General features: G+C 34.4%; 1 non-coding gene across 1 annotated transcript; it reads left to right on the top strand.

The window, feature by feature from the left end:
• The first annotated feature begins 5,490 nt into the window (after window positions 1–5,490).
• TRNAF-GAA (transfer RNA phenylalanine (anticodon GAA)) lies at window positions 5,491–5,563 on the top strand. Its single transcript has one exon. It is a non-coding gene; the product is annotated as a tRNA-Phe (tRNA).
• The last annotated feature ends 298 nt before the right edge of the window (window positions 5,564–5,861 follow it).

Genomic DNA, 5,861 nt, shown 5'->3' with positions numbered 1-5,861 from the left:
TTTATTGCTTTAGCGTGACACATTTTCATACTATTCTACATACAAAGATCTTCCCAACGACGCAAGAAGTGCGTCAATCAAAGTTCGTATGCGAAAATTATGCCACTCAGAAGTTGACCTTCTTATTTTTACCACCATGGTTCGAGAGGATGCTGCGTCAACCCCCATTATTCATGGAAAATGGGATAACCACATGATTGTGATGTAAAAGACTCTAGAAGAGTCTATATTGTAACTCTGGTTAAGAGTTGAGGTAGTCAAACTTAACCACTAGTAGGCTATCAGGTTGTGTTATAACTGGGCCACTAGGAGGAAGAGACATTCCATTCTTTCAAGTGCATTTGTTCCATAGATAAGAAAAAATATCCAAGAGGGATAGGAGGTAGAGCACACAGAGATAATTTGTGCATTGTAGCAACCCACAGGCCACATGCCATACTTCTTTGTACCTACAACCATATTTCCAGACAGAGAAAGAGAGCGGAGCGACCTCACCTTCCAACTGGGTTTTCTCCTGAAAGGGTTTCCTAGAGCATATCTTGTGTCTTATGTGTGTGTGTGAGATTTTATTTTGTCGTTCTTTATTTTCTACATAATTTTCATTTGCATGCATGCACTAATTACAGTAAAATCTACAGATCTAGAAATTTAATAAAACTGTAATAGTGTAGAATTTCAGATTTTTAATATAATATTATCAGATCTATTGTGACGAACTGTCCAGTGGAATATCCACGATAGTTTATGGATCAAATCAACTCTATAGTCGATTCACTATCCAAAGTTTTTTTTTCTTGATCTTAATCAACTAGTTATTGAATAACTTGATGATGGACATATGATTTCTAGAAGAGAATGTAATTTTTTGGAAATGTAATGGGCCATTCTTGGTTTATGTTTTTTTTTTTTTTTTTTTTTTTTTTTTTTTTTTTTTTTTTTTTTTCCCTTAGAAAAAATCGTAATTTTATTCAAATTGATAAAATTACATTTTGTAGATGCCTGGGGAATATTCAGATGGTTGTTCCTGTAATGACAGGAAGCTACAGAAATAGAGAAAATAAAAGAGAATATGAAAGCTGATCCAGCATGACTAAACTTTTCTACCCTTCTTCTTCTCCACACGTCGCCAACCACCAGTGTCGGGAGTGGGAGTAAGAATGGTTAGCTAATTTTCCATTGGGATCAGTTGAATTTCTTTGTTCGATTATGAGCCCTCTGATCCATGGGTTCGTTTGATGCCGCTTATTTCCATTAGTGGCTCTTGTTGTAGATTTGTATAGTGTGGCCCCAAGTGAGTAGTTGGGGAAATCTCTCCCTGTGTATATGCCTGTCTCATTTGATAATCAGGTTCTGTCTGGGTCTCTGTAGGCTCCTCATTTATGTCTTCTTCTTCCAATGGGTCAGTGTCCTGCCAGCCCTTAGGCTTTTTCTGCTGTTTCTTGGTTCTCCTGGGGTCCTTTCGTGCAGCTGGGCAATCATATTGGAGGTGCCCTGTTTGCATGCATCCCCTGCACCGAAACGCTGTGTTCTCATAGTCTAGTTGTTGTATCCATTGTGAATTATTGAAGTTCAGTGTGATGTGGTCAGGTAGTCCCTGACTCAAATCCACTTCTACACATATTCTGGCAAATGTGAATATTCCCTTGATAGTTCTGTCTTCGTCCATTTTTAGGTATTTCCCCAGGGTATTCCCAATTTCAGCTAATACTTTTTGATGCCAAAAGTGTAGAGGAAGGCCATGTAGCCTTACCCACACAGGCATTGTTGAGACTTTCATTGTGTTGGCATCGAAATCAAAAAACCAGGGGGTGAGAAATAGGCCAACACTGCCCCAGAACCAAGGCCCCTGTTTGATAATGATGTCTCGTTCTTGTTCTGTGTTGAATCTAACTATGAAGTACCCTTTGGGTAGGTAAATTTCACAACTTGTGGTCCATGTTGTATAGATCCACAGGTGCAGGGCATATGATTTTGGCCAGAAACCATTAAATCTACAAATAACTGCAGTTTTAGACAAATCAGAGTATAGACTGGTTACCTCTGGCATGGAGACTAGTAATGTTGGTGATTCTGGTTTTTGTTCAACAATGTAGGGTCCTGGTAGCTCTGATGGTGGAGCTGCTTTGTTTTTCATTTTCCCCCCCTCTCACTGCATCCTGAAAGGAGCTTGCATTTTTGGAGCTGGTTCCAGTGCTTCCATGTTATTTAGTTTTTTGTTTCAGTTTTGTTATAATTTTGATAGGTCCTTTTATGATATAGTAAGTATTACAATGCCTATTGGTTGTTGATATATGTACTATGCTCCTAAGGAATGTACCTCAATTTAAACTGAAATACATAACATGTATACTCTAACGTAATCATTATTATAGTATAAACACAAAAATCATGTGTTTCTTTTCCTTGTGTAATTATGTTTTCTTAAATATTCATCAATTAGCATTAATGCTTATGACTAAGCTTAAGAAATGAGATACAACCCAAAATAAATCTCCTATATACAAGCATGAGTAATAGGGAAGTAGGGCTTGTATTTCAATGTCCATGGGGAACAACAAAGCTTTAATAGTTGTTAATCATAGGTTCAGTTGCAATGGTATACTTGATAGATGGAGGTAAAGTAGAGAACATCAACTTGAGTTGTGAGACATTACCGTAATGTATTCATCCATGCATCATAACACACTTCAATGGGGATGGATTCTAGATATCATTTGGAAAACTTAATTCTTTCCCCTTTCCTATCACAACCCTTTAGAGGGTCGACCAATGCAGGTGGAAATACTAGAACATAATGGAAAACCTTTCCATACTCTTTATTCAAACCAATGTTGAAAGAAATTGGATGTCAACAGATTGTTTAACAAAATTCTTGAAATACATCGAGAGTTTTGAAAGCGGAAAAACATGAAAAATCATTTTGATGGAATTTTTGGGCTAAAATTGCATACAAAAGAGTGCTTTTAGGTCTTTGTGAAGTCCTTATCTATGAGAACTCTCATTTTGGATGTTATTTTTATAGACACAATGATTTTCATTAATTAGAAGATCCAATTAGATAGGGTATTTATCTTTGTTGGTAACTAATTAGAAGACATTAGCATGCTTTGTACATACACCATGTTGAAAGAAACAATCCCGCACTCAATGTTTCATTTGCATGGAGGCACCAAGAAAAATGAGTAGAGGTCCTTATTTTTAGTCAAAAAGTTCTAAGACTTGTAGGGTCTATCAAAACATAGCACCCTCTTTCAAAGGAACCATCTTTGGTTTAAGAAAAAACAATTCAATGTTAAATCTCATCCCAAATCTTCCTAGATAATAAGATCTCATTCCCTCCAAATCTTTCTAGATAATAAGATCTCATTCCCTTCCTTTTATGCAAGGAAGACATCTTGATTACAAATGTTGAAGATTGATCAATCATTGGTGAACTAGGAGAATGGGTATTTTTCGAGCACGGTCTAATGCCAAAGGAAATCTTATCTTGGATAAATATAATGTCCAATTGAAAAAGGTTTCATCATTGTCAAGTTTGATATTAAGAAGAACGAATAATGCATTTTTGATAAAAAGACCCTAGTTCATAAAGAGAATGTGTCTCTTTATGAATCCGTAATGCCTTATATAAGATCTCTATCATAGATCCTAATTTAGTTAGATTGTGTAGCCTCCCATTAAAATATTGAGGTTGTTCATCCATACAAACTATTGGTATTTTTTTGAATAAATCCATTATCCCAACACTAGAGAACAGTAGAGAGTAATAGCTTCTAGTGTGCATTTATTTTGATATGAATTATAACGGTGTGACTAAATTGCTTTGTAAAGTGAAGATAAATACCAAAAATAACTTTTGGACCATAAAGACAGCTTCATGTCTTTTGATGCACACTCTTCATTAATCATGGACATGTGGCAAGCTCATCTCAAAAACAAAGTATCCAAATCTACCAAAAGGAAAAATTGAAATCCCTTATATAGATTGAAATATTCCAAAATTGAAGACCATTTAGTGGGTCCAAATAAGACCCCAATAGATCACACATTTAAAACTACAGTTATTATTCTCATTTTAAAAATCCACCAATGCAATCATGACTCCGAAAGCTACACCACTCTTATGGCTCTTATGGGTTTCCCATATTAAGAAGACCCTTTTAAGAAGGCATTCTGACACATGAATTGAATTCTTGAACAATGTTTAATCGAATCACTACTTACACTGAAATCAAAATAAAGTAAGGAGAAAAAAGAAAGGAAGAATGTGTCAAGCCAACATAGTATGGGATCTAGCCCCAAGGGTTAGCTCAGTTGGTCAAAATCAGTGCCTTGCGATCGGGAGGTTACAGGGTCCAATCTCCCTGAAGTCCTTGGGGTCAGGGCTTGCTAGTGGGCCGTGGGGCTAGATTCCCTTTGGGGTCAATCAACCTAGATTTTTTCGTGGATGTAGCGCCACCCGTTGACCAGGGTATCCGTGAACCACAGCCTAAAAAAAAAACATATTATGGGATGTAAACGATTAAATAACACTTTATTATCTCAAAGTAAACACATATATGTTTTAAATTGTCTATTGCATGTATGAATAACCCATATAGATGAGTTAAATATGAATAATTATTAACAATATTATTTTATGGTAAATTCTATTTTATTATTTAATAAAATTTAGAATAATAATAAATATTTATGGTGAATAATAATAATAATAGTTATTTTTATTTAAATATTTTCAAACAATTTTTTTAAAACTAATGAAAATTAATTTATTTAGATAAATTTTTTTAATTAAAAAACAATGTTCTTAATTTTAATAAATTGGAAAATTATATCTATATATATAATATGAAAAAATCTCTTTAAATTTTTATATATTTATAATTTATTTAATTTTTCAAATATTCTCAAAAATCAATTCTTGTCAATTTAATTACAGAACTTGACCCCGAAAATATCAAAAAATTTGAACCCATAACTTAATTACCTCTTAATAACAAAAATACTTAAAAACTCTCAACAGAACTAACCCTCAACTTAATTTAATATAAAAACTTATAAACATTTTAATAAAATATGTTTTTCATTTCAACGTAATTAAAAAATGACACATTATTCCACAATTTATTTCCCTATAAAATGCGGAAAAATATTTGGAATAATTTTAGTCATATTAATTTTGTCATTCAATAAAAGCGGACTTAAAATTAGGTGTGAGTTTAAACGATTTTTCAGTGGGCAGTCAAAACAATCACGTTATAAATTTAACGTACTTATCTCTTTCCTCTCGTTTACTTCTTCCAAATAAGATGCCACATCATCTAAACGTTAATTCAAGCGCCCTCTCTAGTCCAACTGATCCAAATAAAAGGCCACGGCATCTAAACTGAAATGCCAGCGCCATGTCTATTCCGATGTTATCCCAACGAATCAGGCGGATTCACATATCTCTTATTTACACTAGACGACATCCACACAGACTTTTCACATGCGGGGATAGCTCAGTTGGGAGAGCGTCAGACTGAAGATCTGAAGGTCGCGTGTTCGATCCACGCTCACCGCATTTTAAGTCGCAGACTGACACCATAAAAGAGTAAATATAAAACAATTTTATGCCATTTATATTTTATTATAGTTTTAAAAGTTTCTTACAATCCACAACCACAAGAACAGAACAAAAGCGTAGGTGACGTCATCCTGTCCAATATTACTTTACAGTACCACCTATGTAAACTGCGCATCCACAAGCCTATGCCATATTTCAAACACTGGAATTTGCAATTTCTTCTACCTCTTCACGAATCGCGCAATATTATAACCTCGTTATGCCATATTTCAAACACTGAATTTTGCAATTTCTT

Source organism: Pinus tabuliformis, chromosome 5_1 (genome assembly GCF_031772625.1).
Source record: "Pinus tabuliformis cultivar Carrire ecotype Pingquan chromosome 5_1, CPIR1, whole genome shotgun sequence".
NCBI classification, from domain to species: Eukaryota; Viridiplantae; Streptophyta; class Pinopsida; order Pinales; family Pinaceae; genus Pinus; species Pinus tabuliformis.
Note: the sequence above shows the minus strand (reverse complement) of the source record. Positions and strands in the feature narration are given on the sequence as shown.